Raw genomic sequence first — 25,933 nt, 5'->3', positions numbered from 1 at the left:
CCACTGCTGGTGGTGACAGAGCGTGGATGGCTCCTGGCATGCTGTCTTGGGGACATTGTGAAAACGTTCACTAATGGTACACTGGAATGGGATGCTGGTAGAAGGCAGTACTCTGGTGGGGACAATATTTGAGACATTTGAGGAGTTCTGGGGAAGTAGTAATTATAGAGACTATCAGCTCAAATGGCTACTGCTAAGGGCAATCAGTGCATTAGAGAAAGAAAGAAAAGGCTGCAGGTGATTAATCACCAATTAAAGGTTAAGTCTGAAAGTCAACAAACCCAATCAGCAGCACATAAAAAGACTTCAACTCTTGCAACTGGAGGGCAGGAAGAAGAGAGGACCAGATCCATGACTTAGTTATAAGGGTAGCAGAGCTCTAGAGGAGACTGAATTCTTGAACTGAGAAAGTTGGCCATGTCAAGGTCAGGGCCATGACCCGGGAGGAGTGGGATCCTGAGAGCTGGATGGGGCCATCCAGGCTGAAGCTCTGCAAAGTCTTCCATCTCCAGATCCCTCCTCTGGACCCTGTGAGCCCTCTGAAGTTGTGCTCTTCTTGCTGTTAGAAGATTGCAATCCCGGCTTGCTTGAAAGTGATGCAAAAGCCTCTCCCCTGGGAGGCTCTACCCTCGCTACCCTTGCTGATCCCCTGGCCGGTCGTGACACCTCTGTTAGAGTGGGGGGTGGTGGTAATACAGAGGGACAGCTAATAAACAGTCTTGACCCAGGTGCCTCGCAACAGGTCAACCAAGTCTGCAGACCTACCCATTGTTCATTTCCCAGACTTCTAATGGACATACTTGGTAGTTGGCAGAACTAGTCTTTAGTGCGTGGATTAGGGGTTATTGTAGTGAAGGCCAAGCGGAAGCCCGTAATGGCCTCCCCACCCAGGGCCAAGGCAGTAAATGCAAACCAGTATCACCTTCCAGGGGGAATGGAACCCTACAAAGACAGGTCATTGGGGCAGTGCAGGGCACACTGGATTGGTCCCAGTGGGTTGCTGCCCAGATGCCCCTCAGGCTGCAAGGACTCATTTCCCCAGCTTGCTGGCAGTATTATTGCTGACTCCCAACTCAAGTCTTTTTCCAGGATTGCTCATAATTCAAGAGAATCCTCTTTTTTTTTAATATTTTTTTTAATTTTTATTTATTTATGATAGTCACAGAGAGAGAAAGAGAGGCAGAGACACAGGCAGAGAGAAGCAGGCTCCATGCACCGGGAGCCCGACGTGGGAGCCCGACGTGGGAATCGATCCTGGGTCTCCAGGATCACGCCCTAGGCCAAAGGCAGGCGCCAAACCGCTGCGCCACCCAGGGATCCCAAGAGAATCCTCTTGAATTAATCCTTACCACCCCTCTCCTGGGGAGTAGCCCACTACTTCCAATGACTGGTCAATGGGAGAATGTAAAGTCCAGCCTTCTTGCCTCAGGGCAAGGCAGTTCAGCGAGATCATTCCAGCCCCAGGGCTCTCTGCGATTGGCTGAGACTTTTGTTGTGACTTTGGTTCCTCTCCTCCCTCCGCCCAATCCTGCTTCCCTCTCTTCCCAGAGTACTCTTTCTTCAAGGGTAAACATGAATGGAAAGACAAGAATTTTTAGATATTTGAGGACAATATAACTGGAAAGGCAGATGTCAATATGGAACCTATGGGAAAGGAGTTCAGAAGAAAGAGGAACAGCGTAGATAGTAAATGAAAACTTCCAATAAAAAAGGAAAATCTCAGATAAAGACCTAGTGTCTATGCAACAGAAACAGGATGCTATACAAAAGGAACAGTCAGAGAGATTGTGGAAATTAAAATACCCACAGTAGAAATAAAAACTATTGACGTGAATGTACCGTGGTGTAAACATACTGAAGAAGTGTGTGTGTGAGTGTGTATGAGTGTGAGTGTGTGGTGTAGGTGAGTGTGTGTATATATGAGTGTGGGTTGTACGAGTGTGTGAATGGAGATATAAAACAAATTAAATCTCCATCTTCCTGAGAAGGAAGATTTTAGATTACATCTAATTTTTTTTCTGACCAAGAAGTGGAAGTATAAACATTTTACTTAGAAATATGAAGATAAATACAAGCAGAAGTGGCTAAAAAATATCAAGTGATTGCCTTGAGGTTTGGGGAAATCAGAGCCTTGAAGGCTGCTTTTCACTAAAAGCCCAGTGGAATGATTAGGCAGTTTAAAGGTGACCCGTGTATTACCTTGTTTAAAATGCAAATCGAATTTTTAGAATGATTTGCAGGCCATCTGCTCCTTGGGTGACCTTTGGTCAATGCCTTGGTTTCCTCGTTTATAAAATAAAGACCAGACCACTTGCATTTTCAGGCCCTTCTGAGACTTCTGCCAGACAATAAACATGAAGCAAGTTTTCACCTGGAAAGCTCTGTACAAACGAAGCTAGCTAGCATGCTTATGAACATTTTACCCACTGCTGGATTTGGCCAGCGAAATAAGCTGCGGTGGTTGTGCTTTTTGGATGGCAGTGTTCAAAAAGGCAAATCCCTTTTCGTTGTAAAGGCTTTAAATGTCTCATTCTGAGACAGATTGTCTCATCAGAAATACTAACATATCTGGATGATTTGCAAACCAGCCACCAGCTAAATTTGTTGCCTCCTAAAATAGTTTTGAGATGTCTTTAGGACAGGCCCAGTCCCAAACACATTCATGAAGGCAGCCAAGACTGTCTTTGGCGCTCCCACTCCCTCCTGGCCTGCAGTCTCTGCAGCCCCCATCCCAGACACCCCTGTCCCCTCTGCCCCTTTCCCAGTCCTTCTCTCCAAACAAAACCTGTTCTCTGGGAGGAACTGAAAACCCACCACACTGCAGATTATGATATAATTGGCCAACAGTAGCTTATGTCAAACTACCTCTTTCCTAGAAGAATGCACATTTAAACATGGAGTAAAGTATTAAGCGAAAGAAATGAAGCTCTAATGGTGATTTAATGCAGAAGCTAGACATTAAAGAAGGATATTTTGGGAAATGACGGCATCCTGGTCCTTCTAAAATTATATCTCACCCATAAATAGAGTTGGAATCTCTATTTCTCTAGGCAGGTGCCCCCCCCCCCCATCTGATGGATCCCTGCTCTGGGGCCCCAGGCAGCATCTATGCCCTGGAAATTAAAACACCCATAGTAAAAATAAAAACTGTGATGTAAACATACTGTGATGTGCAGGAGGTGGAGGGAGGCAAGGAGAGAAGAAGTGTGCACATGAGTGTATCTGAATCTGTGTGTGGTGTGAGTGTGTGTATCTATGAGTGTGGGTCATATGAATTAATAGAATCCTGGGACTTCACAGATAGTTCTTCAAAGAATCTTTTCAGCTGCCTTCCTGATGTAAAAAGTGCTTTCCCAGCATCCTTTGACATATGATCATTCACCCTCTATGCCAATGGCAACCTTCTTCTTTCAAGACCTAGCTTCATGCTACTGTGGGTGGTCTTTATTATCAGCAAGGACTTTCTCTTACCAGTTTGAATTTTGATTTCCCTGATTTTAATCCATTGGTCCCACATTCACTCTCTGAAACAAAAAGGGACAGCAAGTGGAGCCTCCTTCTCAGTGATGGTCCTTAATTTATGTAAAAACATTGTCTTGGTTCTCATTTTCCAAAATGTGTCCCATTGAACGCTAGTTGCAAGGGATTCTACTAAGAGGTACATGATGAAATGGTTGGCCGGTCAAACAGGTTTGGAGAATGCTGAGCTAATTAAAGTTGCACAGATTTCTTTACTGCTGGACTTTGGGGACCTTTCATAAACTAATGTACCAAACCATGCTCTGAGAATGGGATTTAGAATGCTCTGTTTTTAAACTTGGGTAACCTTAGAATGCTCCTTTAGCAGATACCTTGTGGGATTAGTGTTGGGGAATTACTGGTCCTGCAGAACAAGCTCTGTGTTGGGAATCACTGGTGTGCAGGAGCCAGCTTCCACCAACTCACAACAGCCGACTATGCACATCTCTCCCCAACTCTGCATTTTGTGATGGCACACGGGGAGCTTGAAATTGGCCACAGTGGGAGTGTTTACACGACATAAATTGGCGAATGCTACAAATCAAGGCTCTGGATTCTCTGAGAGCTAATCATTAAACATTTACCAGCACACCATTCTCAGTCAGAGGCCTTGGGTTACAACCACCAGACACAGACCTGGAATGAGCCATTGCACCTTTCTGGGTCTCTCCCCCCATCTATCATCATGTGTAATCTCAGCAGTCCTCTTCTGCTCTGAGACCTACAACTCCTCTGAGAACACCCCTCTAGGTCAACATCTCCAGTCCATTTGCCCATTCTTCACGTGTCGTGATTTCTAAATTTCTCACCATCCTGGCTAGCAGCTCAAGGTGCCAAATGGCATCCATGTGGTCAGTTTCCTTTAGGGGTGGAAGTTTCTGGAAGGAGACACCATCTTCCAGATGTGTCCTGGGCAGTGAGAGCTGGTAAGCTAAAGGAGCACCCAGGTAAGGATCAGAGGCATCTGGAGGCAGAATATTCCTGCACAAGTCAGTCCAACATCTTCAAAATGGTGTATTTCTGCTACCCTTGTGGCTACTCCTGCCTCTCACACTCACAAAACACAGTATTAAGTGGTGATACATCTAGGTTCTAGGGTGCAGTGTGAACCCTATCTACTGTGTGACCTTGATAAATCAGACTCTGTGCCTCCCTCAGTTTTCCTTCACTGTAATCTTGGGAAATAATAGCACTTAGCTATACGGTTATTATCAGGATTAAATAAGAACACATGTAAAGCCTAAGGATAGGGTTTGGCACAGAAGTGCTCAGCAAAGAACAGCTTGCATAACTTGTTGTTGTTATTAATCAATTATAACACTCTTTCCCACTGTCTTAGATGGCCTTGGTGCCCTGCCCAGATCCTCTTTTGCCTGGCCAGTTCTCCCAACTCCCAGCTGTTGTGAGTTTGGGATGCTAATAGCTCACAGCTGAACTCTCATCTCCCTCAGTAGCTGTGAGTCTCCTCTCCAGGAGATACCAGGAGGTCACAGTCTCCTTGCATGTACCCTCAGAGTCAACCATGGCCAATGACTGATACAGGGATGTGAAGGTCTTCCTTCACTGGGGGACAGCTCTGCACTCCCTGTAGATTAGGCATTTGTGGAAACCATGTCTTTGTTTAGCTTAGTCTACACCCTTTACTTTCTCCCAGGTTTCTCTGGAGACCCCTCCCTCCATGAAGGAGGTACAGGGAAATATCTGTTTCAGGATCTGTTTCTAGGAACCATACCTATGATAACCACTGAACCTGGACACAACCTGAACATAACATCTTACACAGGGAGAAAACAGGAAAGCTTACCTGAGCTCTGAAGAGTGGAGAGTCTACCCTGATAATTCATAATGCAAGCCTATATCTTGTGAGAGGTTAAACTATGTCATGGTACTAACTGCATGGTCTGAAAATCCCCAAATCTATAATTAACATAAGAATTATGATGCTAAGGTGGATAGAGATGCCCCTGAGGTATTGAATGGAAGCAAACTAAGACTCTGGCAGCATGCCATCAACTCAAATTATTCACAGATAAAGCTCCATTGACAGTAGTCTCATAATCCTACAGAACAAAACAGACAAGGAATCTAACCACCTTAAGTGAGAGTTGGGAGACCTAACAAAGAGCAATATTAGATTTTAACACCTTCCACCAAAAAGCTCCAGGTAGGTGAAATACTAGTCTCTAAAATTGAGTATGCTTGAAATGAATACATATGTAAAAGGAAGAACTGATAACATAACAAGAACATGGCTACATGGGAAAGTAACTTCCATGCTGCCGAAGAACCCAATAGAATTTTTAGAAATGAAAAACATAGAGTCCTTGATATAATAAAGGGGATGAGTTAAAGAATGGATTAGATACAATTGGAAAGAGGTTTAGTGAACTTGAAAATACATCTGAGGAAAATACTTAGCATGCAGAGAGTTCAAGATAGATATATAGACAAGTAGTTAGGAGACACGGAGGGTAAGATAAAAAGACACCATGTACATCTCATTGGATTTACAGAAAGAGGATAGAGAGAATGAGAGAAAGCCAACATTAGACAATATAATGGATAAGAATATTTCAGAATTGCTGGTAAGCATTAGTCCTTAGACTTGGGAATTACAGGTAGTCTCAATCAGAATAGATAAAAACAAATTCACCCTTTGAGCACCACTAAAACTTCAGAGCACCAAAGACGCAGAGGTCTTCAGAGAGAGAGAGAGAGAGAGAACAGAGAAAAGGTAGATTATAAAGGAATTAGCAACTATAGAGTAGTATTAACTTTTAATAGCATCTATAGAGACAAGGAGACAATGGAATACTGTTTTCAGAGAGTTGATCAACGTTTTAATTAAGGGTCAAAAGAAAAGGAAAGGAAAAGCATTTCAAAGATGAACAGGGTGATTTCTATTAATAAGCGTTCTGTGAAAGATTTCTGGCAGGATTATTCGAGGAAGAAAGAAATTTTACCTAGAAGCAAGAACTGAGGCGTAAAGAGAACTGTAAAACAAAGAAAATAACATGTGGATGAATCCAATAAAGTATTTCCTGTATCAAATAATTTTATTAAGTATAAAACAAGGTGGATCTAAAGTACTTGATAAGAATAGCACATAAGATGGGAAAGGGCCTTAAAAAATCCCAAATACCTTTTAAAATATGGGAAGGGGCTAATGGTGGTTAGGGTACTCTAAGTTCTCATTATTTGATGTTATGGATTTTTATTAACTTCAGATTTTATTAAGTATGTGTATTTAAAAAATTAAGGACAACCACTAAACCAATGTATAAACTACACACCAGTGAAAGAAAAAGAAGAAACATAAGGAAAAAAGATCACTCAAACAAATGGAAGGAAGAAAAAGAAGTATAGAAAAAGCAGAGTAAAAAGAATGCAAAAAATGAAACACTATAGGTAAATCCATATAGATTAGTAATCACAATATATTTCAGTGGATTTAAATTTGTGGTTAAAATAGAAATGATCAGATTGGAATAAAAATTTTCAGTTTTGTATCATAAGACATGAGTAAATCATAAGGATATTGAAAAGTTGAAAATAAGAGACTAGAGAATAGAGAGTAGAAAAAGTTGCCATGAAAGAATGCAGAGTTGAGAGAGGAAAAGAGATGCTCTTGATGGCATCGGTTAGAATTCAGAATCCAGCCTTTACCTCCTTGAATACCCAGCTATGTGAACCCATAAATACCCCCCTCCTTCCACCACTTTGTCACCTTCTTTGAGTTGGATGTTTTCTCTTGGAGCCAGATGACTGATCAATGCAAAGGGCAAAGGAGGACACATGCAGCTTAAGATGCTGGTCACTCAAGGAAGGGCAAGACGAGAGTCATGTTTTAGGAGACATTGGAAAGAGGCAGCAGACAAGGCAATCATCCAGGCAGGAGGCGAGAAGAGCCGGATTAAGGAAATGCCAATAAAACTGCACAGGAGGGGCACCTGGGTGGCTCAGTGGTTGAGCGTCTGCCTTTGGCTCAGGTCGTGATCCTGAGGTCCTGGGATCGAGTCCCGCATCGGAGTCCCATGGAGAGCCTGCTTCTCCCTCTGCCTGTGTCTCTGCCCCTCTCTCTCTCTGTGTCCCTCATGAATAAATAAATAACTTTAATGATAATTTAAAAAATGGGAAGAAATGGGAATGCTCCCAGAAACCCGAGGTGGACATTTGACTAGTCTAACCTTCAAGGTCTTCATTTACACAGCCCTGAGAACACGCTAGAGTTTATTTATTTATTTATTTATTTATTTATTTATTTATTTATTTATTTACTTTATTTTAAAAAAATTTAAAAAAAATTTTTTTTCATGCTAGAGTTTATAAGACATTACTGGTGGGGCTTCTCTGTTCAGAGGAGAGTCTTCTTAAAATATTTCCAGGTGCTCAGCCAAATCTAAGAGCAATCATTAACAAAACAACAAAAACCAATAGCAAGAATATTTCAGTTGCACCTTAGACATAAGTATGAGGATGTCCGAAAATCATGAACTCTGACACAAGAGCACAATGAACCTAAGTAAAGATACGCTCTGTATCTAAGACTGGTTGATTTGTGTATTTCTAGATGGGAACCCCGGAACGCGGGTGTCTGCAAATGGGACACATAGGGCTGGCTGCTGTCTTTCTGAGCTTCATTTTTCTTCTATGTTAAATGAGATGATTGGACCAGCTCTCTAACATCCCTTCTCACTTTGAAATTCATTGAGTTTATTTAAAAAATTCTTTTCAAGTGTGAGATAAACTGAGTAGAGAAGTGCATGTGGTTTTCTCTGTGCCTCCAAGTGTGTGTGTGTGTGTGTGTGTGTGTGTGAGATCAACAACAGCGTGTGGGTCTGTGTTTTCCTCTGTGTCTCACAGCAGCTCCGCATGCCTACCTGTGCCTGTGCATGATCGTTTGTTCCTTCCTCCCTCCCCTCCTCCTCTCCCTGCCCGCCCCCACCCCTCCCTGCAACTCTGTGAGATGCATGAACATTTCTCAGTTATGTGATGTTCTCAGCAGGAGGATGGAGCCAAATAATGGTGTTTCTAGTTATTACTCTGATGAATCACAGGGGAACAGCCTTCACCAAGGTAGAACGGCTTGCAAAGAATATGTTCATTCAATTAAAAAAAAAGAAATTGAAAAATAAGATACTGCCAACATGGGGCTCTGAGTTATGTAGGGTTTATGCAGTGATTCCATTTGCAATTCAAGCAAGTAACACACCAGAGAGGCACCAGGGAGCAAACTCCTTGGAGTGGGGGAAGGGTTCCCACTGCCAACTGAAATCCTGTACCTCAGGTGAAGTTTCTGGAACAAGGAAGGGGAAGTGTAGATAGTCCTTGGCTTCCTATAGTCTAGTCTGAACAGAAGATTCTGTGTTACAGATGCTGTGACTGCGAACAGAGAGAAGCAGTTCACCTGTAACCTCTACTGCCCAGGTGGCCGTGTTTATACCCCATGCTTGCCTCCCCCAACCCCTCAGCCAATGGGCTCAGGTACGGACGCTTGCTGACCTAGAGATAGCCTGGCATAAAAAGATGAGCCAAGCCAGTCAGATCCTGTTTCTCTGACCCTAGACCTTTACTTGGATCTGATACCAAGAACGAGGCAGTTAACAACGGAGGCTGCGAAGGAGAGCTGGGTCGTGGTGGCCAGGTACCAACTGAAGTTAGGAGGGAGCAGAGCGTCAGATAGGCAGGGGATGAGAGTCAGGAGACAGCAGAGGTGCCATGTGATAGGCAAGATCCTGCGGCCCAGGAGAGCAGGAACAGGGGAGCTATTGCCGGGCATTTTTCTAGAAGCTGGGAAAGAGACAAAGATCCCTCTCTTCATGTAGCTCACCTTTTCATGGGCCGTCCCTGAGGCGCTGCTGTGGTTGGCACCTCTGACCCCCGTCATCACACCTCCTATAGTTCCTGACCAAGTTCATTTTCCCGAAGCCCCGGACGATTGCACTTTGGGAATATCGGCTCCCTCTGCGTGGCAGGGTTTTGGTCAAGAGCAATAGAAATGAACTTTGGCTGACTTAAGCAAAAGAGGAGTTTTGCGGCTCATGGAGCCAAGGAAGCTCTCAGGGTAGCTCAACAGAATTGAAGAAGGAGCTCTAGGAACCAGACCTCTCCCACTCTCCTCTTCTGTCGTCTCTGCTCGTAGTGCTTGACCACTTGCTCCTCAGCAGAAAGAGAGTGGTTCCAGGGAAGATTCTGATTGGTCCAGCCAGGTCAGGTGTACCCCCAGAGGAGCCAGAGCCACCAGGGACCAAGGCGACAGGAGTAGTCAGGCCTATGTCTGTACCAGCTTATGGCCAGCAGGGTGGAGATAAGGAAAGCTGCCATAAAAATAGGAGAGGAAGCAACACTAGCTACCGTGGCCCAATGGGTGGTCACAAGAAGAAAGCCCCACACGGCCGAGGCCAGATTTCGGCCCCAAGCCCCCAGCCCGCTGCTGGCCTTCCCAGATCTGGAGCAGCCCTGAGAGAAAGCATTTTGTAGCAGGTAACGTCGAGTCTTTTTACTAATCGCCTCCGAGAAGGTGGCTACTGGAATACATCAGGATAACTCGATGGTAAGATTTTAATGACATAACGTGGAGACCTCGGGAGGCCTCAGCCCTGCAGTCGATCAATTCACCTACCTTTCTTTCACTCAGGCCCAAGTGACTGAAAACCATTTTGCTCCCCAAGCTCTTAAAGGTCAAGAGTTGAATGCTTCAAGAAAATCTCTCTCTCTATGGCAGGAAACCTCTTGCATTTAGTGCCCTGTCAATCAGGAGCTCCCCAGGAGGCCTCAGAAGGGGAGTGCAGAGCAAAGGCAGCCTGTGTTCCTTCCTTTTCCCCTGGCTGGGCTGGTGCATGTGTGTGTGTGTGTGTGTGTGTGTGTGTGTGTGTGTGTGTGTTGGCCGGGGGAGCCCATATAAGCCTGGTTGTTAGAAGGTACTTGTCTACCCGGCCCCAGCTCTTGTATGGTGCCAACTTTGAAGTCCCAGAGCAAAGACGCCCCTCCACCTTCTATACCTGCCCCCTCCCAAAGATCTGTTTCAGATTGTGTCACAGTTTGGGGGATGGGGGGAGAGGCTGGGGTGGGCACAGAGATTGAGCCCTCCGGGGCCACCCCAGCCCCCCAGTCAGCTCTTCAAGAAAACCCTCTTTTTTCAAATCCACTCCTGTGGCTCAGGGCAGGTGTCCAAAATGCAAATGAAGCCCCAGTGCCTCCGTGGCCCAGCTTGGCAGGGAATCTGAAGCTATGTGTCCCCCTCTGCTAACTGGCCTGCAGCTTAATGACATGCAAATGGGAGGGACACTGTCTGTCAAATGGGGCCTAATCCCTTTGTTCCTACCTGCCAGCCGGGCAGCCTTTTCTGCACCAGTTTTGGCTGGGAGGACAGCTGCGAGGTGCTAATGGGCAGTGCTGGGCGCCGCGGCCCCCGTTGCCTGGTAACCAGGCGCTCTCGGGGCCTGCAGCACAAAGTGGGGGGTTCTTCAGCCTCCGCGTTTTCTCGCTCCCGGACCTTGGAACATCCCGAAGACTTGGGCTTCTGCAGAGAGCACATGACCGTGGGCAGGAGGCCTTCCTGGGCCCGAGCTTCCTCACTTCTAAAAAGAGGCAATCAGAGTGTCACCCGGGAGGAGGCGTCCTAAAGGCCAGCCCCTACTCCAACTCAGCCTGAGCAGCTCAGTTCTCCCGTTTTGTGAGTTAGACTTGGAGAAGTAGAACACAAAATAAAGGTTCCTCTGCTAAAATAAACATTTGAAAGGCTTCAAATGCGACCATCTGCCTTGCCTTCCCTGCCTCTCCTTCATGAGGCTGTGGTTCACCTCAGGTTAAAAAACCCAGTGGAGGCACGTACCTGGGTGGCTCTGGCTCTCCGTTTCGCAGGTGGTAAAACTGAAACCCAGAGAGGTGAAGTGAGTTTCTGAGAGTCACACAGCAGGCTAGTGCCACGCGGAGATCAAACCGCAGTCTGCAGACAGGAGGCGGGAATCCTTTCTGCTAAGCTCCCTATGGAAGGGGAGGGCAGTGTAGGAGGAAGGTCTGGGCCCTCCGTGGATCCCAGCCCTATGCCAGGTGGCTGTAAGAGGGCCAGAGAGTTTGGTGCTCAGATGTAGCCATTAGGGGAAAGCTATGATGCCAGTACTGACCTTGGCCCCTTAGCCATGCGTGTGTGTGTATGTGTGTCTCTGTGTGTGTGGTGTGTCTTTGTGCGTATTGTGCATGTATAATATGCGTGTCTGTGTACACAGTGTGTGTCTCTGTGTGCATCTATGTGTGTGTGCACGTATGGGTCTCTGTGTGTACAGTGTGCATGTCTGTATTTATCTGGGTGTGTAGTGTGGGTGTGTGTATATGTGTTTGCATGTAGTGTATGTCTGTGTGTGTGGTGTGTATGTAGTGTGTGTCTCTGTGTATGATTGTATGCCAGTGTACGTGTGCATGTATGGGTCTCCATGTAGTGTACGTGTGTATGTGTGTATCTGGGCATATAGTGTGTATGTGGTATGTATGTGTGTAGTGTGTGTGTGTATGTAGTGTGTCTGTGGATATCTGGGTGTGTAGTGTGTGTGTGAGAGGGAGAGACTGGGTGATTCCCCACGCAGCCGTCCTCTCCTTTGCCGCATCCTGTGGACCACAGGCCCCTGCCTGCTACGCAGACAGCGTCTCGTGCCCGTGTACGTCCAGCAAGTGTTGCCTGAGCCCCTGTCTGCTGCTCAGCACCAGGCCCCCGTGGTCCGATGGGGGCATCAGGACACATGTGACACACTCCGGCCAGGGCACAGTCCTGGCAGGGCGTGGCCATAAATTCAGGTTCACCCATGGGTCAGCCTGGCCTCTGGTCTCGGGACACGAGACAGGGCAGAAGACTAGTCCCGAGCCTCACTCACACCCAGGGAGGCCCCCACCAGGGACGCGGGGCCCTGGGTGAGCACTGCCGCTGAGCCACCCATTTCATCCTCATACAAACCCTTTTAGACAGAGATCATTATCACCCCCATTGTGCAGCTGAGAAAGCCAAGGCTTAGCAAGAAGGGGAAGCTCATCTGGCCCTTAGGGGCAGAGGAAGGAGAATGAAGGAAATGGCTTTTATGATTACAAATCTGTTGTGTCTAGCACATCTGAGCCTTCCTATAAAAAGATCTCTGGGGCCAGGTTAACCAAATGACCACAACCCCCTCTGGCATTAATAACCTAATGGAGGCAGCTCGGTCCAACAGAAAAACTCACAGGAGGGTGGGCTGGGTACCCCACTCCCTTGGTGGCCACTGTGACCTCTCTGGCCCCGGGACAAGGGGAGATGGGGCCAGCCACTCCTGGTTCCCTCCTGGCTCCAGCCTTCCCACTCACCTTCAGTGTCTCAGCCCCCCACCAGGTCCTCTGCCAAAGAATCGTTCCTGGGCCCTGCGGAAAGTGAAAGACCTACTAAAATTTGCAGAGAGCCATGAATTGGACTTTTTTCTCACTACAGCCGAGGATGCCAGAGGGGATTTTAACTATCTGTGGGATTTATCGATCTGTCAGTCCCAGGCTACCTGGGAAACAATTAGAGGTCAACAAGCAACACAAAATGAAATTTGCGGCTGTCAGATCAACCATTTGGAAATATTCCCTTGCCCTTTTGCCTCCATTTCTTGTCAAGAGAAATCCTTCCCGGGCACAGAGCCGACGGTGGGGCTGGGAGCCCTGCATCGTGCATGGGGGGAGCGCAGCCACGAGACTACCTTGGCCTGGCACTGCCCAGAGCACAGTGGCCTGGGAGCCCGGGAGCCCGGGGTCGTCCTGCCCTGCTGCTTCCTCCTCATGGGGTCTGGAGCCAGTCACTCCGTTTTCAGGGCTTGGTTGGGATTTTTCCTCATCTGAAAAAAATCCCTCCCTGGGTATAAAAGTCTCGACTTCTACCTTTTTTTGTTTGACTATGGCCACAAATAATTTGATGTGAAATCTCCCTCCTTGAAAAAATGCAGTCTGGGTTGCTAAATGACAAATATAGGTCATTGTTGTTGTCTCTTTGTCCCTTTACTAACCCATCTGCCACTGCCTGGCACCTTCTCCTGCCCTTCACCCCCGGGCCTACCTTGTGCTCAACCAACTGTTAGTTAAGTCTCAGCCAAAATGTCAACTTGTAACGGCTTAATGTGACTCCATTTCAAAGTACTTACGTTTTCATGGGGAGATGGCGAGATCCAGTGACACAATGAACTGAAGAAGGCAGGGTTTCAGGTACTGCGGCACTTGGGAGTAAGAAGCTGTTTTTAGAGGGGCCTGGGGCATGATATCCTGAACTTCTCACGCCGACCCACCCATCGAATACCTGGGGACGTTCTGAACTGAGCAAAGATCATGTTTCCTTTACTGCAAGACTCACAGCCCTTATATCTCCAGGGGGTGATACAGCATTTGGCATATTCCAACTTTTTTCAGAGGGCCCTAGGTTCAGAGAAAAACCTTTTGGGCAATTCTGAGCTAATCTCACCCCTTATTTTATTTTATTTTATTTTATTTGTTTTATTTTATTTTTTTATTTTATTTTATTTTATTTTATTTTATTTTATTTTATTTTATTTTATTATTATTTTTCCCTCCCCCTTCATCTTAGAGCTGAAGGATCTTAGAGGCCTAGCAGCTCGCAAGAGGCAGAGCCAGGTCCAGAACTTTTTTTTTTTTTTAAGATTTTATTTATTTACTTATGAGAGACACACAGAAAGAAGCAGAGATGCAAGCAGAGGGAGAAGCAGGCTCCCTGTGGGGAGGCCAATGTGGGACTCCATCCCAGGACCCCAGGATCATGACCTGAGCTGAAGGCAGATGCTCAACCACTGAGCCACCCAGGTGCCCCAGGTCCAGGACTTTCACCCCCATGTTTTTCTACCACCTTCCTGCTTTGTACTGAAGACACTAGATAGTTTGGTCTTGTCAAAGCCCACTCTGCTGAGGGCTTCCAGAAAGCCAATCTCCTGGAGTCAGCATCTCTGGGCATACCTATTCCCCAGCCCTCTCCCGGGTGCAGCTGCGGGAAGTTCCAGAACTCCTGAGGGGCCCCACCTGAGCGTAAATTCGTTTTTGTTTCCTCCTGCCTGGACCAGGTCCATCCTTGAAGTGCTGCTCAGGAGTAGTTGGGCTCAGGAGACTGTGACAAGAAGAGTGGCATCCGGAGTGCTGTCTTCCCAGCAATCCAGGCAGGTCACGCTAGCTCTGCACCTCCACCGGGCCTGAGCCCGGGGACCCGTGTTCCTGGCACTTCTGCCCCAGGCAGGAGGGCGGATGTGCTCCACCCTCGGCTGCAGCCTGGTGTGGCTGGGCAGCGTGGAGGGGAGCGATAGAGATCTGATGGCTCAGAAATGAGGAGGCGCCTTTGCTCCGCGGCCTCTCTGCCCACCGGGCAGTCCCCAGACCTGCACCTGTGACCTTGGCTGCCTCTCCTCCAGGAGCCCTGCTCTTCTGATCGTGTCATTTGCGCTGTGGCTTTCTAGCAGTTGTCTTGGCTTCTTCCAGACACTCAGGCCGGCCCCCCGCCAAGCTCCCTTCTGCCCCCAGCCACTCACAGCACTGCGTGACTCTTTGCAGGCGTGACTCCCCAGTGCCTCTCAAACTCCCCGCTAGTGGTGATGTTTGCTCAACGCTGTGAATATACTAAAACCGACTAAATTGTACCCTTCTAAGAGAGTGACTTCTACAGTATATGAATTATATCTCAATAAGACGGCTATTTAAAAAAATAGTAAAAAGACTCCTCGTGCACCTCGACTGTTTATGTGTCTCCCCAACTCTTTGGCCAGAGCACCCCTACTAGCAGAGGAGGTGGTGCCCCCAGGCCTGCAAGCGGCCTGAAGCTGCCGGTCTCAATCATTCGTTCGTTCGCTCACTCAGCGAGTATTTATCATTACTTTTCTTAGTATGGCCTAATTACGCAGAAAACGTCTTCCCGGTCTCGTGTTTTTATTTAAAGCTGCACGTGGGGCAGCCTGGGTGGCTCAGCGGTTTAGCGCCACCTTCGGCCCTGGACGTGATCCTGGAGACCCGGGATCGAGTCCCACGTCAGGCTCCCCGCACGGAGCCTGCTTCTCCCTCTGCCTGTGTGTGTGTTTCTCTCTCTGTGTCTCATGAATAAATAAATAAATAATTAAAAAAAAATAAAGCTGCACGTGTATTTTGCATTCTAGTCAGTAATGTATCTGTGATCGTGTAAATGTAGCATGTTTTTCCTAAACTTTTCAGTTAGTATTACTGTCCCGGGAAGATGCTCCTTGCAAGCGCACGGCTTTGATCCCTCAGCCGCATCACCCATTCCCCTGGGCGGACCTGGAGTTGGTGTTGGGGCTGACTCACCAACGTCTCATCCACTCTACCTCCTTGGATCACAGCTTGAATTGGGGTTGGGGGGGGGCTGGTCCTCAGCCCAGGGAGAGTGCCTGATAGGAGCAAGGGCATTCCTTTCGTCCTGGGCCAACGGTTGGCTCAGGATGGGGCATGGGCTCTGATTCTGGCCAGTGAGACCGACACGAGAGGCTTCTCAGGAAGCCCCTTCTTGTTCTCAGAAGAGAGCTATGGGAAAGTGTGCTCTCTTTCCCTCTCTTGCTGGAAATGAACACGGAAGCCCTTTGCCCTGACTGGTGTTTGCAGGCACGTCCTCTCCATGGGCATCGACAAGCAGGCACATAGACCTGAAGCTGTCTGAGAAAGTGATGAGAAAGGATTGAGCCAACTGGACCCCTGATGGAGCCCGTCCTGAAGCTCACACGGCTGTGAGGTTCCTTCTGAAGTGAGTCGAGGCTGTGTTCCCGAAGTGGTGAGCACTCTGATAACTGGAAAGGACTATAGGTTCAAGTTAAACTTCTTAACCAGGTTTTTAAGCCTTTAAACTCCATGATCAGGCCACCTCTTCAAATGTAGGTGGCTTCAGCTCTTCCTCATTGTTTCTTTAGAGGGCAAAGAACCTTCCTGAACCTTCCATACTTCTCCCCGGGGCCTCCTTCGTTCGCCCCATCTGTACCCTGTGCTCGCCCCTTCCGTGTCTGGAACCTGGGACGGTGGGGTCTGCAGTGTGCGTGTGGCTGCCCTGAGAAGGGCCTGCTCTCAGGTTGGGCCGCATCGGCCTCTCTCTGAAGACAAGCCTGGGGCCTCCCTGAGCTGACCTGGCCCCAGAAGCCCAGAGTGGCGGGAGCAGGAGGGAGGGAGGGCAGGAGAGGCAGGCAGCTGGGGAAGGAGAGGAGAGGGGAAGGAGCAAGAGGGAGGAGGAGGAGGATGGCAGGAGGAGGGGGAAGGAGAAGAGAGGCGGCTCAGCAGAGCCGGGAGGGGCGGGATGAGCGGCTGCAGGAGCTGAGCAGTGAAGGAGCCAAGCTCGCTGCATGAGTGCATAGCTAAGTTCCAGTGGGAGCAATTTTATCAATAGCACTTTACCATACAAGTGATTCTCATCACAGCTGGTGCTAGGTGGGTTGGGAACAGCAATAAAAAAACAGTTTTATTAAAAAAAAAATCATCCAGGTTTTTTGAAAAAGCTGTACGCACACGCCCCTGCAGGTCCTAGAGGGAGAGGCCAGGGTGCGCAGACAGCCCTCCAGGGACTGGGGCATGGCCTTGGCATGGTGGTGCGGACAGGAAACCTCCCTGCCCCAACACACACACACACACACACACACATACACACACGGGCACGTGTGCACATATGCTCACCTGCACACACACATGCATGCACGTGCACACACAGCTCACAGCCCACAGGATGTCTCCACAGAAAGGGGCTGATCTGGACTCTTGGTGGAGCCCAGCCAGCTGGGCTGGAGGTTGGCACCCTTGGCAAGGCTGGGGGGCCAGAAAAAGAAGAAGGTCCTCTTGAGCCCTGCTGGATGCTGGACCCCATGTCAGGCATGTGCACATGTGTAACCCCACATCACAAGAGGCTCCTTCCAGTTTAGACAGGGCTAGTCTAGTGGGCACCACCTCAGAAAATAAAACCACAAATCACAGAGGACCAAAGAAGGCTGCAACAATCAAGGGATGTCCAAAGGATTGTAACATCATAGAAAGCCGTGTTTTAAAGGGTCCCCAAAGATCACCTGAAGGGTAGTTTTAGAACAGTATGGTTCAGAGCCCCGGGGTTCTGGGGTTGGGGGTGCACCATGGTGACAGGCGTGGGTAAGAGGCCGGGAGCAGGTGGCCATGACTCCAGCCCCGCCTCACTTCTACGTCAGAGCAATTCTGTTTTTATTTTCTTTGCTGATATTGGGCTTTAACAATCTGTAAAGTAAATTAATGTAATGGAGAACAAATTCTGATTTGGTTCAACCCATCCGCAGATGGAGAAACTGAGGCCCTGCGAGGTCCCTCAGTTTGCTGGTGACAGAGATGCGTGCCTCACTTTATTTTTTTTTAAGATTTGTTTATTTATTTTAGAAAGAGAGGGGGATGGGGAGAGGCAGAGGGAGAGAGAGTCGTAAGTAGACTCTGCGGTGCTCCAACTCGCGACCCTGAGATCACAACCTGAGCCGCAACCAAGAGTCGGACGCTCAACTGATGCACCTCCCAGGCTGCCCATGATGTGCGTCTCACTCTAAGGGTTGTTTCCACAAGGAGGGTTTGTCCATTCATTTCCTGAGAATGTGTGGTTCCTGGGGGCTGGGGGAGCTGGGACTGAGGGGGTTTATTATCCACATTGAAATGGTATGAATGCAAGCACCAGGCTTAAGGATTTTCCTATTGTCTACTCTGTTCTCCAGCTAGCAAGAGTCTTATTCCGGCAGATGAGCTGTCCTTGCACATCTAATATATTAGTTCCATAACATATTTATTGATTCTAAATATTTCAGGGCGCCTGGGTGGCTCAGTGGGTTCAGCATCTGCCTTCAGCTCAGGCCATGATCTCAGGGTCCTGGGATTGAGCCCCTCATCGGGCTCCCTGCTCAGTGGGGAGTCTGCTTCTCCCTCTCCCTCTGCCTCTCCCAACTGCTCAGGCTCTCACTCTCTCTCTCTAATCTTTAAAAATAAATACATAAATAATAAATATACGAGGGGGGAGGTTTTATTTTCTCTTTGTGTTTTGCTTTTCTTTCTTTCTTTTCTATTTATTTTTTATTTTTTTAAGCCACTCAGCTCTCCATGGGGTTTGTTTAGAGCCATAGTGTTTCATAAACCAGAATGAATTTAAACTTTATTGCTCCTCAGTTTTATTGCTTCTGCTGGGTGATAGTGTACATATTCTTGGGGTTGTTAATGTGCCCTAATGTGAATGGGAAGTAGAACAAATGGTTGGTTGCTAACGGTCAGAAAATGTGATTTTTAGATCTTTCACTGAAACTAAACCTAACAGCACCTTGTGTTTGGATATTGGGTGATATGCCTCAAGGCTTGGTTTCCCATGCATCCTCGCCTTCCTGAGCCTGATGACAGCTGGGTGATGGAGGAGGAGCAGAAGTGGAAGCAAAGACCAAGATGGACAAGTTTCACCCATAACGTTGGAACCACAATTAATGCTTTGATTTTAGGGAAGCCGTGTTGAACAAGTCAGCTTTGTGCACACCCCAGCCAGGGGCCTTATGTGTCCGCAGCCTGTGAAGAGTTGCTGTTTTCAGGATGTAGACAAGGAGGTTGAAACTCATGGACACTGAATGACTTCCCAAAGGTCGGCAATCACTCAGCTAGGAAGTGGGGGTCAGGGATGGAGCCCTTGGAGTGCCAGGTTCCTCAGCACTGAGCATTAAATGCGGGGCAGTTCGTCACCTGCCACGTCCTCAGGAACTCACTAGAGGAGAAATAAGTGCCCTGAGCCCCCATATACCCAAGTGAAAGGGAGTAGGCAAGGTCAAGGAACTCCTTCTCCATCTGCTGTGGGAGGAGAGCTCCTCCAAGTCCCTAGCACATGTGCGAAGAGATGTGACCCCAGACTGTGGTCCAGCCCAGCTTCTGTGTGCCCACTGGATGCAGTACAGCAAGGCTGAGGGGGGCCTGCCAGGTCCCTCTCCTCCAGGCGGAGATAGGCTCAGCTTACCCAGTAGGACAGGAGCATTTTCACTTTGTGTTCTCTTGTTTGTCTTTGCAATGGTTTGTTGGTCATGTTCACACACGCTGAGATCTCCCACAGATGCTCCCACCTTCCAGCTGCCTCTGGTTGCTCACTTCCCTCAATTATTTGTATCCCTTGTGAAGGGTGCTCATGTTCTGGACTTTTCCTGACGTCTGTAAACTACTAGAACTTATCCTTCTTGTTCCCCATGTCCTTCACACACAGTGTCCTACCAGCAAATCTTATAAATGGATTTAAACTAAGCCCTTGCTTTGTTTCTTCTTCTGGAAAAGAAGGAAAAGCCGCCTGAGGTAGTCAAAGCCAGAAAGATCTGGCTTGAGTCCTACTTCATCACTCACTAGCTGTGTGCTCTTAGGAAACTCACGTAACCTGTCTGTAACACAGGTTTTCTCCTCTGCAAGAAATGTGGGGGTTCTACTGATGACTGCTCTAAGGGAAGATCCCCTTACTTTGCTGTTTCAGTGCTCTTATGGAAAGACAAGCTAATGGTGGGGCTTCCCATCCTTCAAACTTCCCCTCTCTCCTGAAGTATTCTTTCCCTACCCCACAACTGGAGGCTGGCTCTTGCTCTATACTCTGGAAGCATTTACTATCAGCCTCTCAAGATTGTCAACTTATTGAGGGCAGGAACTACCCTGCACAAAATGTTGTGCAAAAGAAATTATGAGCATGGTTATTTTCCTGGGGCTTTTTGGAAAGACGGTCATGCTAACTACTGGCTGATCGACTAGATTTGGACCCTGTCTGGACCCCAGGAGAGGGACTCTATTTCTAGGCAGGGACCCCATTCAGTGACCTTTTTGTTTTCCATCTTGACAAACCACTCATTCAGCCTATTAATCCTCAATGGCTAGCTCTCAGCCCATCCCTTCCAAAACCTCCCCCAAAGTCCACTTTTGTTTGGGAGTGAATCTCATTGTTTCAGAAAGATGTGTTCCTGTATTTCCAACCATTCAATTCTCTCACTCGTTCCCTGACTAAATCAGGGGCTGGCACTCAGCAGAGGTCTGCTAGTAAAATAATGAACAGCCTCGATTCTAAATAGAGAGAGACATGCCAAGTCAGTGTCTACAGCACCAGCTGAAGCAGAATTGGTGACCAGCTCAGTTAATAGGTAAGAATCAGCTAGGATGAGCACACCACCTGTTTTGGGGCATTTGCATGGCAAGAAAGGGGTTGAAAATACTCATAAATACTTGGTATTCTTACACTGGTTGCACATGCCCTTTGCAGTCTTGTCTACCCTTTACTTTTGTTAAATGAAAGAACAAAGACTAGTGGGATGGTGTCCATGGGATTTTTCTTGGCCTTGAAAGTCCTAACCAATCTAACCCATGATGGGTGGTGGAAACAGGGCAGTGCTATTCCTGAGAGATGGGGTCAACTATACTTGGTAAGGGCTATTGGATCTCTACACTGTGAGGGATGGGGGCTGGGATGTTCTTGAAAGAGACAAAGAGGTACAGACTTTATAGACATAAACTCACTCAAAGCTGGAGAGACAAACAGAGACTGTGAGATAAATGACCAAGAGAATAAGTCATGAATATAAGGAAAGACCCACAAAAAGTAGAGTTGGCCTGAAATAATCAAGAACAAGAGGCACATGACCTTGTGAGGTTTTATTGAGTGTCTAGGAAGAAGAAAACAGTTCACCCTGGGGGCCCTTGAATGTGGCCATGGAAGCAGGATGCTTGTATCCATGAAGGCATGATTTGTCTCTCTACCCCCAACACACACACTCATAACTGGCAGAGGGAATGTTTGAGAGCATGGAACAGAGCTCTCTATCTCTGCCAATATGCCAAGCACCAAGCCTGAGGTCTGTTCCTTCATCTGAACCCTCTGCTATTCCCTCACTTCTCTTTCTCTGACCACACAACAAAGTCATTAACTGTTTTCATGGTAAATTGTCATGGGTCGTCTTCGGCTTCCTGGCTAGGAGATAGTGTCGCTATAGATGCACCTGCCGTAGTTCATTGCAATGGGGTAGAGGCTCAGAGGGGGCTCTGTGTATAAGACTTACAGAGGAAAGGAGAAGAACAGGACTCAGCCTGGAAGGGAAGGTAGGAGGAGATCACCCACTTTTCACTCCTTCCCTCTGGTGGAGTGTATTCGGGGGGCAGAGAGTGGGAGGAAGGAAGCGAGTAGAGGGAAGAATATGCACAGTGTGCTTTTTCCGTCCACCCTCTCTTGGGGGAAACCACCTTCCTCATTTTCAGGGCGACAAGCACCGTCAGGAGACCGAAGAAGAGAGGCTAGTTCTTAGTGTCTTGATGGAACCCATGTGTCAGCAGTGCTGGAAGCCAGCTTGCTTCTTGAAAAGTTTTACCGGTCAAAATACACTTTCCCCTGTTTTTTTTTTCTTCTTTTAAAATTAAGACCAACAATTTGTCAGGGAAAGAGTGTTGACTAATATAAGAAGTAAATAGTATTTAGGCCCTGGTTTCCAAAAATAGCCATAAGTGCTATGGTGATATGAGCGGCATGCTGGCAAGCGGGTGGAAGAGGAGACTTCCTTAAACCCTGACTGGGGAAGGCCTTTCTGAGTGGCAGGAAGGATCCAGCCACAAGAATATTTAGGGAGGGCATTCCTGGCTGCGGGACTGATGAGGTCTTGAGGTCTGGAAGGAAGGCTATTGTGGCCACAGCCAAGTGGGAAAGGAGGAGATTGAGAGAATGAGACAGACATCCAGGGTCTGGAGGGCCTTAAGAAAGAAGATGAGGAGTTCAGATTTTATTCCAGGATGGAAAATTGCAGAGGAACAAAATGATCTAACCAACTTTGGCTGGCAATGAGGAGAAGGGCCCGCAGGGGAGCAGGGGTAGGAGCAGGAAGGCCAGTGAGAACACTGATGTAATAATCCAGGTGAGCTGTACGTGGTGGCTTGGACCATGGTGGGTGGAGGAGATGGAAAGAAGAAGGTGGGTTCTGCGTGTACTTTAGGAGAGCCCACTGGAGTTATGGGCACCCTGGGTGTGGGAGGTGAGAAATCACACATTTCCTGAAATGATGAAGACTGGAGGAGTGACAAACTTGGTAAATATATGTGAACTACCAATGTAAATGGGTTTTGGGAAGTTTAAAGTGCTGAAGAATATGCTCTACACTGCCATCTCCTGAAGGGCAGGAGCTGGGTTCAGCCTGCAGAAGATTGGCTCAGAGTGACCTGGAGGGGCAAGTAGCCAAGTGAATGGATTTTTGGATAGATGGGTGCAGAGATGGATGGATGGATGAATGGATGGATGGATGGATGGATGGATGGATGGATGAGTGGCTGGATGTACAGGTGGATTGGTGGATGGATTTTTGGGTAGATGGGTATAGGGATGAATGAATGGATCAGGATAAATGGGTGAGTGTTGGTGCGAGTGGATGAGTAGATGACAGGCTTCATCCACTTTGGATGCCAAGACCACATCAAGGAGGTTCAGTAAGGCCTGACTTAAAAGGCAACTGGATTTCAGCACCCTTGGCCTAGAGAGAGGTGTGGCGGAGACCAGGACACTATATTCCTCTGAGCCTGGAAACCAGAAGTACAGATTCTGACCAGCACCATCCACTCTCTAGGGCTGAGATGGATGAGTATGGGGTCATCCCTAGCCCATTTCTTGCCTCTTCCTGGCCTGTCCTAGGAACTTACCTAGTTGGGCTACCAGGGCTCCTCTCTCATAGGCCCAGGGAGGGAGCAGCTGGCCTCTACATTGAGAATATTTGTGGTCAAGTACCAGAAAATCCTTCCTCCAATTAGACACTTCAAATAAACCCTGTGAAGACCAAAAGGATGGTTCTAGCCGGACATCTAAGGGCTGCATTCCAGCCTCATTCCACTTCTCACTCCTTCTGTTAACTTCTATCAACTACAGCATTGCCCTGGGCCTTCTGTAAAATTGAATCCAGTAATCTTTAACTTTTTGCATAGGAATTTTATAAACTATCTAATTCTTGGTTGTTTTAAAGATTTTTGCTTACAGGCTCCCTTCAAGGAGCCTGCTTCTCCCTCTGCCTATGTCTCTGCCTCTCTGTGTCTCTCATGAACAAATAAATATCTTTAAAAAATAAAAATAAAGATTTTTGGTTGAAAAACTTTATTGAAGTGTGATTTACATAGCATAACGTTAGTCTATTATAAGTGTATAATTCAATGCTTTTTAGTAAATTTGTGGGATTGCATAATCATCACCACAATCCAGTTTTCAAACATTATCATTACCCTGACAGGATCCTTATGTCTGTTTGCTGTGCACCCTCATTTCCTCCTCTGAACCCAGGCAACCACTATCCTGCTTTCCATCTCTATTGATTTGCCTTTCTGGACATTTCATATAATCAGAATCATACAATATATGGCCTTTGCACTTGACTTTGTTACTTAGCATAATGTTTTTGAGGCTCATCCATGTTGTGGTCCCTTTTAAAAAAAAAAAAACAATGAAAGTAACAATAAGTCTTGAAATTAGGGCTTAATTTTACTTTTTATATACTCTCCCAATAAATCTCAACTTTTGTTTTAGATGCCCTGGGTGTGAATGAGGTTCATCCCAACTTTCAAATCTTGCATTTTCAAAGTAAATTTTTGAAAAGTCGGGATTTTTAGACATATATAGCATGTGTCTCATTGGTTTGTTGGCTGGCTGGCTGGGTCTTTTTGAGCCAATTGATTAGTCACTTCTGCTTATTATTACTTTCAAAGTGATTTGCCTACCACTTTAACTCTGAGAACATCCACTGTCTTCCCTTCAGTTGATTGGCAATGGACCGATTCAGCAGCCAAGGGATGTTTGTTGAAAAGTCACATTTCAACATTTTGCCCGGAGACATGTCTGGAGAGAGGTGAGTTTTGAGCAAAGGGTGAGCCAAGATACAAACACTTTCAGAGATCCACTGGCCAGCCCTAACACATTTGCCTGGGAGCATCAGGTTCTATTTGTCCAAATCTCTTTTCAAACAGAAAGCATTGGTAACCCACCGCATTCTGAGTAGGGTACTAAACATGAGGACTCAGAAATGAACAAACTCAACATAGTCCTTCTGCTTACTTCAGTGTGTCACCATGGGCAAACTATAACTTCTCTGGGCCTTGGCTTCCTCATCTGTAAAATGAGGATGTCAGGAGTACCTGTCCTATAAGACTTCTATAAAGAGATAATACCTATTGAATACCTAAATAGTGCCTGGTGCCTAATAAGTGCTAAGTAAGAGGCAGCTAGATTGTTATCATAATTGACATTCTGTTGGCACACCCTGTCCTCAATTAGTGTGCTTTACAGTGACACAGACATGCAGTTAAGCCATCATAAAGCAATCTGATGAGTGCTAAATGGGAGTCTGTTCATGTTACTATGGGCCACAGATGAGGAAGTCCCTGGCTTCAGCTGTAGTGGGTGCAGAAGCTTGACCAGTTGTGAGCACTGTGCCATCCACATGACCCTCTATGTGCCATGTGATGACTTTCATGGCTGGCCTTGAAGCCTGCCCTGCTCCTTCCCATCACTACACCTTTGTGTGTACCGTGATCCCTGCCTTGTTTGGTCCATCCATCTGAATTCCTTTCAAGGTGCTACTCTTACCTGATCTGTTCCCAAAGCTCTTTCTGACTCACTAACTTACCTGGACCTTTCCTTCACAACACTAAGTGCTTTGAGGGATTAAGAAGTAACATAAAGATCTTAGGGACCTAGAAGCAAAGACCCAGGGGAAAGTGACCTGACCAAGGGCAGCAATGGTACCTTCTTGACTTATCTATCCAAACTGGGAATCGCTAGGATTCCTCACCCCATAGCAACGACCCACTGACTTCCAAATAAAGTTCACTCACTCTAGCAACACTTTCACTGCAACCTCTGACCTCTCATATTGTCAAAGGTGCCTCCTAGGGAGCTTCCCTTACATCTCCGAGCCTGCCCTACCCCTACTCACCCTGGGGTGTTTGCATAGGACCATTGACCCTGCCTAGAATTCTTTCCACACTTCCTCCCTGCCCCACCCACAGTCCCCTTTGCATAGATAACACCTGCTCATCTCTCAGTGTCCCTCTGCAAGGCCTTCCCCACCCTGGGGATTCTCTGTGCCTCCTTGTCACAATGGGCCCCAGGACTATGTTTGTTGCTGTGACACCTTCTTCCCCAAGTGCATTCTCAGTCCAGTGAGGCCTGGCTCACCAACAGATCTGCAAGTCTTTTCTTGTTCTCCTTTACTTTGTATGAGTTACATGGTACCTGTTGCTCTGCCACTGGCCTTTTGCCATGGAACAAACACTGGGATTTGAGGAGGTCTAGAAATAACTCTCCTCCCTTCCCAAGAGGCAGAAATCAAAGCAGCTTTATCACCAGTGAAGTAAGGAGGGGGGATGTGGTTTCTGTGTTTGCTCTGCCCCGTCAATCCTTGGGCCTGCAGAGGGACACACTTGCCCA

Source organism: Canis lupus, chromosome 32 (assembly GCF_048164855.1).
Source record: "Canis lupus baileyi chromosome 32, mCanLup2.hap1, whole genome shotgun sequence".
Lineage (NCBI taxonomy): Eukaryota > Metazoa > Chordata > Mammalia > Carnivora > Canidae > Canis > Canis lupus.
The sequence above is the reverse complement of the archived record's forward strand: the minus strand, read 5'-3'. Positions refer to the sequence as shown.